This window comes from Macrobrachium nipponense, chromosome 10, assembly GCF_015104395.2.
Source record: "Macrobrachium nipponense isolate FS-2020 chromosome 10, ASM1510439v2, whole genome shotgun sequence".
NCBI classification, from domain to species: domain Eukaryota; kingdom Metazoa; phylum Arthropoda; class Malacostraca; order Decapoda; family Palaemonidae; genus Macrobrachium; species Macrobrachium nipponense.
Genome location: NC_087204.1, coordinates 97867559 through 97883267, shown reverse-complemented (window position 1 = coordinate 97883267; position 15709 = coordinate 97867559). Strand labels below are relative to the sequence as shown.

The 15709-nt window shown below is 36.9% G+C and overlaps 1 protein-coding gene and 1 long non-coding RNA gene across 2 annotated transcripts in view; one reads left to right on the top strand and one right to left on the bottom strand.

Annotated features, from left to right (window-relative positions):
* Window positions 1-2706: 2706 nt before the first annotated feature.
* LOC135223801 (uncharacterized) overlaps window positions 2707-15709 on the bottom strand; it is a 29832-nt gene continuing 16829 nt past the window's right edge. The window contains exon 3 of the long non-coding RNA XR_010316587.1: window positions 2707-2840. This is a non-coding gene — a long non-coding RNA (uncharacterized LOC135223801). The remainder of the gene's footprint in view (window positions 2841-15709) is intronic.
* The window catches only part of LOC135223800 (uncharacterized), a 24849-nt gene continuing 24729 nt past the window's right edge, over window positions 15590-15709 (top strand). The window contains exon 1 of the mRNA XM_064262621.1: window positions 15590-15709. This exon is cut by the window's right edge and continues 4 nt beyond it. The gene's annotated coding sequence lies outside the window, so the exon portion shown is untranslated.

Sequence of the window (15709 nt, the reverse complement as noted above, 5' to 3'; positions counted from 1 at the left end):
ATATATATATGTATAATATATATAATATATTAATATATATAATATATAATATATATATATTTATATATATATATATATATACATAATATATATATATTATATTATATATATATATATCTAATATATATATATATAATGTATATATATATAATATATAATTATACTAATATATATATATATATATATATATATATAAACTCCCACCATCTTGGATGCGAAAAACCTTATTCCTTTGTAAATAATTTCTGACTTGGTTCTAGCCATTTAATCTTTTGACATATATATTTTCATTGACTTTTATGTTTATATCAACTGATATTCTCTTAGAAATGATAAGTAAGTGTACAAACCATATTTCCTGCGTACCTTTCTTCCTAAGTTAAAGAGAAGCTTATATTGCTCAGAGCTTCAGTTATCACCATCATTATTACACTAATAATTTACTCAGTAACAAATGCTTCTTTTCTTCCACAGTGCTTCGTAATGTCAGACTATTACCCTCGCGAAATGACCTGTACTGTACTGAACCTGAGACTTACGTAATCTATTCTAGAATCTTTTATATGTTGTTTTTAACCTGATTAAGGAAATCCCAGTTTTTTCCTTTTTGGTGACGTCCTGTGATGCTCAAAATATAAGTATTGTGGATTATTGAAGGTCACGTGTTTCGCGCTTCATGAAGTTCATCTGTCTTATTTGTGATTTGGGTAAAAAGAACCAGTTCCTATGCTTCATTTTTTATGATCTCATAGTATATTTTTTTGAGGGGTGGGGGATTGGGGGTAGTAGTTGCAGATACAAGGTATGGAAAACTATGTGAAATCTAAACACTTTTGTTAAATTGTTGTTTATACTCCTGAATCGTGCTTATAAGCTAAACAAGAATATAATAATAGCAATGTGTCTATCTGTACAGCCTTCTCAATGACAAAAGAATATGGACCAAATCTTTATCATTTCCATTCTTTTTGTAAGGGATTCCAAATTCTAGTTAGTCAAAAAAAAGTCTGAAGTGACTGAAGGTAAGGAAAAACCTTAAGGGTTAGATGTTTGATCTCGAATTCTAATACTGAGATTGTTACAAAAGAGTTAACATGCCTTTCAGATTAAACATTAAATCATTCTCTTAGATATTTGAAATGTTAACTTCTTATATTAACTAACGTTCGTCTATTATCGATCGTTATTATTACACTACAGTACTCTGCGAATTTTGGTAGTTATCAGCTAGTGTACGTAGGCTGCTTATCCATATCCACTCAGGAATAATGACTATCCTTTATGATAACAGCGAATAGAACTTTTTTTTAACCAAGAAACCGAAGTTCGTCCACGGCTGGGCCTTGTCATCAACAATAACGGAGCTTTAACTCCGAAGGACATCTTCGAGAGAATTGACCGGAGGCTTTTCAGGGGGGATGTACTCCGCAGGTTTATCCAAGGCTTCCTCGTCGTCAGTCAACAAAGGCAGAAGACCATTCTGCTGTTTGAAGACCTGGCTGCGGTTCTTCTCGGCTCTGTACTGACGGCGAATTTCCCTGCTCCGGCGCTGAAGGCAAATCCAGAAGACGATGAAAACTGGCAGAAGGGAACCTGGAATAGAAGAATAATAGAATTTAGGCCTACGGCCCAAGCGCTGGGATCTATGACGTCATTCAGTGCTGAAACTGAAGTTGACAGAAAAGAGGTTTGAAAGGTGTAACAGGAGAAAAAACCTTGGAGTTGCACTATGGATCAATTGCTAGGAGAGGGTGGAAAGTAAGATGGGAGGAAGCGAATTTGAAAGGGGTTACAGTAAAAGGAATGTAAGGGGTTGCAGCTGGGGGCCGAAGGATCGCTGCAAAGAACCTCAAGTCATGCCTATAGTGCAAAAGAGAAACTGGAATGTGGAACAGCGGATAATCGGAATAGAGAAAACATCTTGATAAAAAGAACAAACATAAATAATCACTTCCGTCGTATTATTAAGAGTTTTATAGATAGATATGGGTTGTTAAATCTCACTTGAATTTGGAAGGAAGATAACATTAAAAAGTTAGGCATATCCTGAGAACATCTGCTGGCGAATTGGAGAAATAGGAAGGATATTGGGTGTAATGCATTAAGTTATGACTACAGAGAATTTGGGAAAATATAAAAAGTAAATGACAGTAAAAGAACAATAATTTTGCCACAAACTTTTCTTTGTGTCCCTACTGACAACTTGCTTTGTCACTAATCGGCTATTATTGAAACACTTGGTAAATCGTCATCCAATCGGTTATATTTCACTTCATCGGCACATATAAATGTTTGGATGCCTTTTAGAGAGAAAGAGACAGGCAGATCAACACGCACAGAGTGAGAGAGAGTAAGGGGAGGCGGGCTCTAGAGTACAATCCCAATACTTTTCTCCAGAGACCATTAAAAACTTCGTTCCCCCAGTATCTGTCACAACTTTGCCCTACACCTATCGAGCAAATACACACTCCTGAACAGACCAATTAGTTCCTAACCACGTGAAAATATCTGAATCCTTCGGGCCAGCCCTAGGAGAGCTGTTAATCAGCTCAGTGGTCTGGTAAAACTAGGATACAATTAACTTAACACACTCCTGAACAACCACCTCTGGCAAACTCACCGAATACAATGGTCAGAGCAATCCCGACCGCTTGGTAGGAGATCAGCTTCTTGTCAAGGAACCCGATGGCTATAATCCCTGCGGACGCCACAGTAGCGAAGAGGAGCATCATGCACCAGGAGGAGATGAAGGTGTAGGAGAGCTTGCAGAAGCGCGCCTCCCGGTACACCTTCGAGGACTCCTCGTCCATCTCCAGGGCGAAGCGGTGGTCGCAAGTTCGCTGTTCGCACAGAGAGAGAGAGAGAGATGTTACTATTTGGAGTCTTGAGGAATGACTATATAGTAGATTCACATCAACCGTGCATTTGAGGTCTAGGCCCGTCCCTTACGACGCTCCTAATTGGTCGTTGATAAGCCAATCACAGGGCTGGAAACTCCCAGTCTCTCGAGAGAGAGTTCACATTGGCGGGATGTATGTTCCACCTCTCTTGAAAGACATATCCCTCGAGAGGTGGAACATAGGTCCCTCCCATGTGAACTCTCGAGAGAGGCTGAGAGTTTTCAGCCCTGTGGTTGGCTTATCAACAGCCAATCAGGAGCGTCATAAGGGATTGGCCTAGACATCAAATGCACGGTTGATGTGAATCTACTACAGTATTGTTAGCTTAGGCAATGTATGGTTTCAGGGTTTAAACAGAGTGAATACTTTTAAGTATTAGAAACTCAGTTTTCCTAAATAAAACTATAACCTCTTTAGTGAGACAAAAAAAAAATATATATGAAATAAATTAAAAACACGGAAAATAAAATTAAATTCATGAAACCTCAAGTGTTCAACTGAGATGTATTTACAACTGTCTTTGATTAAGTAACATATTTTCTATTTTTTTGTTTTTTTTTTTCCGAAAAAAATATGAGGGAAAAATGATTTTTTGAACTTTATAAATGACCAAGAAGGCTATCAATAACAACACTTAAAGTAGCATATTTCAGTGAACAAATTTCACGTAAACGAACCCCATGAACCATGAATATCCCGTCTGAATCCCAAAATGAACCAAGTAAACTGTGAAGTGAACCATTTAGCTATGATACCAGCCATACAAATTACGAAGTGAACCATGAGAAATATAAAAAAATGTGACTAATAAAATAAACTAATAAAAATATTAAATGAACCACATTGCTTCTTTGATAGCAGCCATGTAAATTTTGAAGTGAATTATTGGAAATACAATAGACCATGTGAATAATAAAAGGAACAATTAAAATATGAAATGAATCGAGTAGCTATGATACCAGCCATAGAAACCGAAATAAACCACGGAAAATATATAAAAAAACACAAAACTAATAGAATTAACTAAATAAAATATAAAATGAACCATGTAGCTGTGATGCCAGCCATAGAAACTGCGAAATAAACCACGGAAAATATATAAAAAAACATATAACTAATAGAATTAACTAAATAAAATATAAAATGAACCATGTAGCTATGATTCCAGCCATACAAACTGCGAAGCGAATTATGGGATATATATGAAAAAAAATCGTGTAACTAATAAAATGAACTACAGTAAATCAAAATATAACATGAACCATGTAGCTTTGATATAATAGCCATGTAAGTTGTGAAATGAATAATAAAAAAACAATAAACAACGTATCTATGAAAATGAACTAGATGAATTATGAAACGAATTGTGCAAGACATGAAAAACCCCATTTGAATTACAACTTAAACATGTAAATTAAGGAAGAAAGCGTAAAACAAATTATGAAACGAACGGCTAAAGTGATGTAGGTAACAATGGGAATCCTAAGATGAGTCACGAACTTGAAAACTCAGTGAAGGAAGTGACTAAGGCTTTGACATTTATCTTCAGGACTCACGCATCCGCAACATGGCTTGGGCCTCTTGACGACCTTCCCGGTGTCCGTATCCACGTACTCGTCATCGTCGTCCTCGTCTTCGACGACGGCCACGGAGGGGAGGGTGGGCTCCTGGGAGGGGTCGTAGATGGACTGGATCTGAGGGTTTCTCTCGCCTCCCCCTCCTCCTAACCCTTGTTTTTCTCCTCCATTCTTTTAGTTTTTTTTAAATCGTGGAAAACGAGAAATTAGTTAACTTCGTGGTATTTCTGTTTCATTTTGCTCTTCCAATGGTATTTAGCTGTCTGTATATACATCATATATATATATATATATATATATATATATATATATATATATATATATATATATATATATATATATATATACGTATAATATATATATATATATATATATATATATACATATATATATATATCTTCGAATGATCTCTCTCTCTTTTTATAATATATATATATATATATATATATATATATATATATATATATATATTATATATATATATATATATACTATATATATATATATATATATATATATATATATATTATATATATATATATACGTATATATATATATACGTATATATATCTATATATATATATATATAATATATATATATATATATATATAGACTGTATATATACACCTTTGTTTGTACGCCATGTATTCATATGAATATGTTCTGTATTAGTATTCTCAATTTTCTTTATATATAGATATATGAATTCTCACTTTTACATTGTATTTGCCACGTACGTAATGCGTTTCATAAATATGAAATCGGAATAGCAATCATTTTACTAGCAGAACTCATTCTGAGCAGCCGTCATCAAGGGTTCTTCGAATCAGTTCACCGCCAACAAAAAAAAAAAGGGGGGGGGGGGTTGTGTGTGGGGGGTGACATAAAAACTAACCTATGGCACATGGACAATCTACAATCGATGAGACTAGTGACTTCTGCACACGGCTCGCACGCGAGCTTATTATTAGCAAAAACTGATGTGCTTCTAAAGAAATTGAAATCACATCGACTTGAATTCAATTTAGGTAAATGTCAGAAGAAAATGTAAAGTGAGCTAAGCTTGTAAAATATTCCAAACGTATCCTAAACGGTACAAGGAATGGTGGAAGTTAACTGTTAGGTAATATTAGGAAAATTCAGTGATTACAAATGATTTAATCAGCCATTAGAACAAATACTCTACGGATGTATTACGCCTTATTTCAGTTGCTCACAAGAGTATGAACATAATGGTTCTCCTTTTCTTTGGGTACCTGAACATATCTTAAACACTTGCACATGGAAATTCAGTCATTGCAACTAAATTGGTTAGTGATGGAAACAATAACTCTACGGGTTTCTTACACCTTATTTAAATTGCTCGCGAATGTATGTACTGAATGGTAAATTCTTTCTTGAAGTAACTGAGTAAATCTTGAATATCTGCGCATGAACTTTCATACACATACAAGAAAAAGCACTTACACACATATATAGTGTATGTATATTCCATGCGTATGCAATACAACCGCTGCATACAAATTTGCACATATACCACATACAAGCACTTATGCCTGACTTATATAGAAGCGTATATTGATTAAAATTACATATATTTAAGCAGATTATGGCAGTTTATATGACTAAGTTTTTTTATCATTTATATTAATATAGTATATATTACACAAATGTATTACACAAATGCGCCGATGCATATCCCGCATGCTCAATATTGAAATCAATACCCATCTATGACTAAAAATGACTATGTACATATTTGCAGAGCGTTTATACAGTATATACACTAATACACAAATACATGTTTAATCATATACACACATATCTATCACACACACACACATATATATACTTATATATATATATATATATATATATATATATATATATATATATACCTATAGTGTATATATATATATATATCATATAGTATATATATATATATATACTATCTATATATATATATATATATATATATATATATATCTACCATATATATATATATATGGATCTACTATATATATCAATATATATATCCTATATATATATATATATATATATATATTATATATAATATAGAGAGAAGAGAGAGAGAGGAGAGAGAGAGCAGAGAGAGAGGAGAGAGAGAGAGAGAGAGAGAGAGAGTGCTTCTTACAGTATATAAAAATACAAATATTCACGCACGCAAGCAGAAGTACAATGGTACTGCCAAAATATTTTCCACCACGGGCCACTTTGCAGTGGTTCAGTAAATGGTAAGTAAGAAAAAAATCTACGTGAGCACAGTTATTTGCTCTTTATTTATCTACACAGGATGTCTTTGCAATTCGAATATTCTCAAACTTATCCATTACAGAAAACTCCCAGATTTATACAGCACTTGAAAGAAGCTATATATATGATCAGACTAACCTTTATCATGTCTGCTGTGTTCCCCGCTCGTCAAAAGTTATTTTCCGATTCTTGTTGACGAACTATAGGCTTAAACTATGTGCCAGTTACCAGTTATCCCAGGCACGTTCATATGCAAAAGTATCAAAGGCAATCTTCAATCTTCCGCTCAGTAGCTGAGACAGTTACTGTGCAGCCAATTTTTAACTCGACCTCCCAAGTACCGTGGCTTGTTTGTTTATATCAACCGAGAAATGCTCATCGTACGAAAAGGGGAGGAGCTAAATCTTGTTCGTGATATCGTCAATAGATGGCGTTTTTATAAATGAATTAAATTTGGGGCAGGTAAAATAATATTATTTAGATTTCACAAAAATATTAATTAACAGCAATTTTGTCGATAACTGGCATATTTATTTTTTATTTATACCTATTTTATTGAATAAATGGTCTATTTGCTTTGCTCTCTTAATGAAACGCTTATTGATGTGGAAAAATGTAAATAAGTGCGGCAGTGTGTCTAAAGTATTTGAAATTTTATTTCAATAAATATATATATATATATATATATATATATATATATATATATATATATATATATATATATATATATGCCAAATAACAAAAATCTCGTTCTGGCCAATGATGATAACAATAGAGCGGAGCTTAAATGTACAGCCAATGATATTCGCGTCACATCTCGTGTCATTGTCTTGTCTGTTTTCTCAGTCACCAAGCAACTGGTGATAAGTGATTCGCAAGAGCATAAAAAAAGGCGATTTATTGAAAGCATAAAAAAGAGAAAAAGAAAGAGAAAACTAAATCAGTTGTCATGAAAGAATGTCGGGTACGAACGGTGTTTGATATAGAAAAAAGAATGATCAGAAATTGCGTAGAAAATGGTTAGTGTGTCTGTTTGTCTGTCTGGCATAAACATATACTATAACTAACAAATGGTTTAGTATGCATGATTTATTCAAAGGAGTAAGTGAAATGCGATTGTTGCATTTATGCATACAGATATCTATCTACCAATATCTATCTATATGTCTACTTATACTTTGCCGAGCGTCTTGATAATCATAACATCTGTAACTGGTTAGTTACCGATAAGTTTGCTAAGAAAAAAATGCCATTGCAATATCATCATTCTAGTAAGATACTGTATCACTGCATAGCAATAACATCTTAATTACGAACAACCAAAGGAATAATATTAGAAATTATATCGGTTTAAATAATCTCTCGGTTCATATATAGAAATCCATTTTTCCTTCCAAATCTGGAAGATTTTTCCTCCTTGAACAGGCAGATTGTTCATGGTAAAGAGTTATTTAGATTTATATCTAGGTCACCCACTGGGTAACGAAAGAGTTAATTACATTAACAACATTTAAGTCACCGTGTCAAAATAAAGCTGAGTTTAGATGAAGGTCTTGGGAAGACTTCTAAGGTAAAACTATTTCTCGAGACGAGATAAGTAGTGAAATGCCCTCAAACTTCTCGTGGGCAACTGATGTAAACTTCCCACGATGTTGGCGATACATTGCATCATGCGGCCGTAGTTTATGCACAAATGGAGCACAGACACACTCCCCTTTCACAACACGGCTTCTTCTTCTCCTTTTTCAACTTCTTCTTCTTCCTCCTCCTCCTCTTCTTCTTCTTAGGCATAGGGTCACGGCGGTCGCGAGAGGCTTCTTGGACGCATCTGCAGTTCGTGGTCTCTGACACGTTCGCCTACGTAACCTGACGCAAGGTTACGTCATTGTTGCTTCTCCTCTCGATGGCGTCCAATTAATCCAGCTGCCACAGATCCATTCCTAATTGAGCTTCCGCGGTTTTTAGCCTTAGTATTAAATCACCTTTAGTTTACGCGTCTTTTTAGATTTATATTTTTGTCTGTGGAATGATCTGGTTCAGTGCCTATCATTTCAGTTTTTAAATTTACCTTGCATTTACCGATATCTGTTGCATTCGTCTAATATTGCTCGATTTTACTGACTGGATCCGTGGCTGCGCATGCGCAGTTTCATCCCCCGACACAGCCACGAAAGCACAGCCGCTGATGTAGATATAGTACTATGCTCGCAGTCGTCTATCTGTGATGCAAGAACGGCTATCGTTTGGCAGTATTCCTAACTAAACTATGAGCAGATTTCTTAAGATACTGCATCTGGAAGACGGAGTCATGATTAACATAAATGGGGAAATAAATGAATGATTAAATGAACAATGCGCGTCCATCGACTCTCAAAATATCGGAAAGAAATCAGAGACTGTCAGTGAGGCCTCAAACACTCGTATATCTGACGAGCTTTGTACTTTTTAGTCTATAGAGCTAGAAACTTAATATTTTGAGCTCGTCTGCGCTGAAAGCTCAAGTGAATATTCTAGTTCAGAGTTTGTCGACCGTCTGTATGTATGTACGTTCGTACGTATGTATGTATGTATGTACCTCTGAAGTCAAATTTTCCCAATCATTCAGAACCACCATGTCGAAATCAACAGACTGCTAAAATTTCCCTTATTTACTGTATTTCGTACAAGTTAGGCATATCGGAACTTACATTCCCCCCACCCAACCCCACCCCCCTTTTTCAAAACTAGGTTGAAACAGAACAATTCAAATTCATTATAAATGCAACTACGATATATCGACCATTCCTCACATAATGGCTTATTACAAAGTCCATATGCTATTAACCTTGATTGATAGACCGATGCAAAATAGCGTCGCCACGACTATGGTCATGGTTGCTGCAATTCATGTTGCTTTCGGAGAGAAATAGTATTTGAAAAAGAAGCAACATAGTTCCGGCTAGGATCAGCCCCGAAGAGTTCAGAAATAGAGAAAAACAATAATTCACTTCTGTAACAGAAGTGTGAACAGTATAGCAGAATAATTTTAAGAAACGAATGAATGCAAGAAAAACTAAAGACCTATTTTGCGAGAGTATATTGACTGATTGGATTCTGAAGATGGGCGTCGCAATGACAGTGCTAATGGGTACTACACGTCAGATCAGCAGATAGAAAGATAGAGGAATCTGCTAGAGAGAGAGAGAGAGAGAGAGAGAGCGAGGTGGGTCATTGGCAGCCTGAATAACAACCGCAAATTCGTTTAAACGAATTACAACTTGGCAATGGAATCATCCTGGTCGCGTGAGGATCGCCATGTCAAGCGCTTGCAAGCACAATTTTCGTGGGCTAGAAGGCTCTTCTTGGTCCACGTGGTCGGAGAGACACGTGGGAGGAAGGATTAATCTCCGGGCTATCGACGAAATTCGATATTTCGTCTTCCATCTCCGACTTTCTCTCTCTCTCTCTCTCTCTCTCTCTCTCTGTATGTCACAAATTCTTTTATTCATGCACTCTCTCTCTCTCTCTCTCTATCTCTCTTTGTAGGTGTCACAAATTCATCTATTTATGCTCTCTCGCTCTCTCTCTCTCTCTCTCTGTATGTGTCACAAATTTTTTTTTATTCATGCGCTCTCTTTGTCTCTCTTTTTCTCTCTGTAAGTCACAAATTCTTCTATTTATGCTCTCTCGCTCTCTCTCTCTGTATGTGTCACAAATTCTTTTATTCATGCGCGCGCTCTCTCTCTCTCTTTCTCTCTGTATGTCACAAATTCTTCTATTTATGTTCTCTCTCTCTCTCTCTCTCTCTCTCTCTCTCACTCAAATCCATATATTCATGCTGTCACCTCTTACTGCCACTGCGGATTTTCGGTCTGCCTGTTATCCCTCTATTTTTATTAATTTTTCCTTTGTCTGCTTTTTCTTCTTATTCTTTGTGCCTTCTTTCCTTTGTTCGTTTGTTTTGCTTACATACTTTCATTGTTTTTTTTTTTTTTTTTTTTTTTTTTTTTTAATTTTTTTTCTTTTTTTTTTTTAACTGGAGTAGTTTGTGGTTATTTTTAGTGAGGCGAGAAGGTTGGGATGAAATGAAAGCTCAGGCCTCAGATGACTTGAAGGATGTGGAACTGTCTTAAAAAATTGAGGTAAAAACAAACCTATAGGTCCTCAGAGGAGTTAAATACAATCTAAAACATCTCTATGAAGATAATTACGTATCCCAGTTATTCTTTTGAAAGAGGAATATGAGGCGAATCCATAATGAACAATTTGATAATTAGCAGAAAAATAGATTTGAAAGCAAGAATGCCCTGAATGAAGTGACCTGTCTGATTCAACATCTTACATTACAGTTACACTAATTTGTGTCCAATATTTATCGTTTGGATTGAACGTGTCGGTTTACGGATCTATGTAAGTTCTATGTAAGATGATATATGGAATCGCGAGAGACCTTCTATGCCGAATCACTGAAGAAGAATCCTACGAGATAAATGACTACTTAGATTCATTTCTACACCGAAATTAGAGGCTTCTTACGGAGAAATACGTAAATTTGAACATTCTGATGATGACGATTCCACCCCTTGTGAAATATGTCGTAAAATATAAAAACCTATAATAATTAGTATTATGCAGGAGAAACAGGTTGAGATTTGGAAAAGCGTATCTACGAGCATGGATATGGTGCACTTTTATATAACAGGAGCAATGCAGTTGATCTCATAAAGCTGAATTCGTAACAAATGCTTGAAACTGAGGTCAGTTCGACCGTAAATTGAACCCTGACTCGCTAATTACGCTCTGATAATTTATACCAAGAGGAACGTCGGATACCTGAAACTCGAAAAGCAGTTTTGCCACGAAATCTGGATTTTTCCTAGAGAGTGACCCCCAAAGGTTTTTTTGGGGATATTATCTAGGACTAATATTTCTTAGGGTCATTATCTTTATGATATTTACTGTCTTTTGTTTATATTATTACAGCAATCCCCAAACGGGCTTGTACTAAACACGCCACAGAGGTGGAGACATACCGAGTTAAAATCCTTGGGTTATTATCTACGAAAAATCTGAAAATCTACATGGAACTGAGAGCATTTGACCTTCATCTGACCAAAGCAACGTCTCGGCATCTTCTCAAAAAGAAGTCAACGTGACAGGGAATAAAAAAAAAAATGTTGTCAATCACTCTGGCTAACTGGAACGGTCTCTCCAGTTACCCGACTTCGGGATACCGGATAGCAAGCTATATGGGTACCCGGCGGACCCAACAATGGGATATGGGATATGGTGGTGCTTCCAAAAGACTCCTCTAGGTACGCGGGATTGTTAAACACAACGAGACACCGATGGCTAAGGGAGATTGCTTACGCGATAATTCGACTCTTTCGTATCCAGTTGCGCGGCTTGGAGAGTTTCGCTTCTATTGGAAAGACATTTACAATTGTTTTGTGTCTTAGGAAGAAGAAGAAGAAGAAGAAGGGGGAGGAAGAGAAGAAGAAGAAGAAGAAGAAGAAAAGGAGGAAGAGGAGAAGAAGAAGAAGAAGAAGAAGAAGAAGGGGAAGATGGAGAAGGAAGAAGAGAAGAAGAAGAAGGAGGAGGAGGAGGAAGAGGAAGAGAAGAAGAAGAGAAAAAAAGGAAGACGAAGAAGAAGAACCAGGGGAAGAAGAAAAAGAAGGGGAAGATGGAGAAGGAAGAAGAAGAAGAAGACGAAAAGGAAGAAGAAGAAGAAGAAAAAGGAGGAAGAGGAGAAGAAGAAGAAAAGGTAGAAGGAGAAGATGGAGACGGAGATAAAAAATCACAATTGCCTTGATGGCGATGATAAAAGTGGTGCTGGGATTACGGAGTTATCGAGACTGTGTGGTGACAATATCAATAACGTCTCTTTAACTGTAAAATTAACGTCTTAATTAAAAACTAATATTCGGGATTGCGTGAAAAACGATGGAGATGGAGTAATCTCTCTCTCTCTCTCTCAAACTTATAAGGGAAAGTTCACGCGCTAACTGACAAGGTATTCATTTTTTTTTACTCAAGATGTTCTGAATTTAAACCAAAACATTAGCAGTACATTTTGATAGTAAATTAATGCAATTACCTACTTAGGCGTAATAGCTCTCGCAAAGTTGAATATTACTACTACTACTACTACTACTACTACTACTACTACTACTACTACTTACTTACTTAGTTACTTACTAAGTGCTTTATTTGTTTTCTCTCAAAGAATAGAATGCTAGTGTGTAATTGATTGATTGATCGATATACATTTGTGTCACAACTTCTATAGTCAACGACACTGAGACAAATGTACGAAATAAAGATAGAAAAAGGAGAGTGAAAACACGCAGAGAAAAAAATGTGAACAAATTAAATAAAAAATAAATAAATAAAATATTCGCAAGAAAATACGTAAAACAAAATACATTCAGGTATAACACGCGTCGCAATTTCTGTGGTCACCAAACTGAGGCCAACATATGAAGAAAGATGACGAGAGTGAAAACACGTAGAGAAAAATATGTGAAGGAAATTAAAAATAAATAAACAAATGAATAAAAGAGACGACAGAAAATGCGTAAAATAAAATACATTTCAACATAACACTCGCTATGCTGTCGCCGTTGATGACGTGGACGAGCAGATCACTAGATCAGTATAAAAATCACTGATCAATATGGGATCACAGTTCCGGCTCGACAGCACAACGGCGTTCGTACCGACGGACAGACGAACAAGACTGTAGGCCCACGCATTGCTATAGTAGACTCACATCAACCGTGCATTTGATGTCTAGGCCAGTCCCTTACGACGCTCCTGATTGGCTGTTGATAAGCCAATCACAGGGCTGAAAACTCTGTCTTTCTCGAGAGTTCACATAGGCAGGATGTATGTTCCACCTCTCCTGAAAAACGTATCCCTCAGGAAAAGTGTGAACTCTCGAGAGAGACTGAGAGTTTCCAAATTCCAGCCCTGTGAGTGGCCTATCAACAGCCAATCAGGAGCGTCGTAAGGGACTAGCCTAGACATCAAATTTAACGTTGATGTGAATTTACTATAGGAGACCTTCAGACGACCCTCAGCGGTCAAGCGTGGTCATCATCATCATCATTAATGGGAGGTGATAGTGTTCATAAGGTGCGCATATATATTTACTTACAGCTTTTCCGCGAATATAAGCCTAAATGGAATTGTTATCCGTTGCTTTAAATAGAATTATGTTACGTTAGTTTCGAGCATATTCTCGACCTAACCGCTAATTTGAAATGACCATTCAGCTATTCCGTAATTAACTAGAGTGGCACAAGTATCCCGGAGGTAATTCCCTCTTGTTCGTTGATTATAATTGCATTGGGGTAACGTTTTTTTATTTTTTTTTTATTTTACTAATACTGCGTCGCCTTCATTACAGTTTATTTTATCGTTACAGCAGATGTAATGAACAAATGATGGTAGGCGAGGGATGGTATTAATGAATTTCGGCCGCCGTTTAAACTGGAGGCGGGCCTGAGGAGGGGGTGGGGTGAGAGGATAGACGGGGTGCTGAGGGGCCGGGCCTTGTTGATGACTGTGTCCAACCCCCGCCCCCTCCCCCTCCCCCTCCCACTCACCCCAGGCAAGCAATAGACTCCCCCTCTCAAGAGAGTCAATGAAGATGTTGTAGCTTTCCATATTATGTATTACGGTAATGCCTAGAATATGCTCTATAACTCACCCCATTATGCGCTCTACAGGCTACGCCCGTATCTGCTCTAATGGTGCCACCCCTTCCTGTCCCACTGCTACGCCCGTAACCGTTTACCATTTCTATATCCTTGCCTTCCCCCCAAAGTGCTTGCAAGACGAGCCCGCGACGGGCGGGCAACTGGATACGCCGCCTTAACGAACTGGCAATTAACCAATAGTTGGATACTCTGGCGGGTGAATAGCAAATGAAAAGAGAGCGGGACGTCGGCTATTCATTGGAATATGGATGATGTCAGACGCAATTACCATTCCATTTCTCGTTCACGACCGAAGACAAAACGGATTTCGATCGCTGCCCACGTCATATTATACATCTGAGAGTCCGGAATACTTGGTTGCTTGCTTGCTTGTGTTCGTCTTCTGCTTTGTATCGTTCCTTCTTCTTCTTCTCCTTAGCTTTGCCTATTTTGTTTTGCTTGCTTTCTGTTTTTTATGTCGTTTCTTCCCTGTGTTGATAATTTCTTGCTTTTGTTTTCTTCTTCTTCTACTTAGTTTGGTCTATTTCTTTGTTGTGCTTGAGTTCGTCTTCTTTACGTCGTCTCCTCGCCGTCGTTATCATTTCTCTCTTTTGTTTTTTTCCTTCTTCTTTTCTTTGTTTGGCCTAGATATTGGTGACGAATTAACATTGTCTGCATTCCATTCAATTTCTGCTTTTGCTTTCTGTCCTGTCGTTGTACATTTGTTCCAGTTTCAAGCATTATTGCTTTCATTATTTTGCATTTTTACTCTCACTCGTTCGCCCATTTTTTCTGAGGAACTGTTACTTTCGTTTGAAATTTATTTTAAGTTTTTTTTTTTTTTTTTTTTTTGGGGGGGAATGGGTTGGCGGGGAGGGTGGGCGAATGATAAAGAATGACTCTTCACCGGGTCCCAAACAAATTTATGTTCTTGAATATTCGCCCAATTTTAATGCTGTCTTATAACATTTTTTGTCCTTTCCCTTACATTTCTTGTTCATTCTTTCTCTTTCTATTTTTCTACTTTTCTTCCGAGGCTTGATCTCCCTCTCTCTCTCTCTTCATCTCCCCGCGTCAAGGAAATCCCCCGCAAAGGAAATGCGTCAGTCGCGTGCGAGGAAAGACCTCGGTCACGTGACCCCCAGGTCTTCCAGACATATATACGAAGGTGCAGGTGGGAGATCGTCCACATTCTAGTGTGAGCCTTCCCCGAGTGAGCAAGCAGGCTGCTGCCACCACCAGCCAGCACGACTAACGTCTCATTTCGTGATTGAC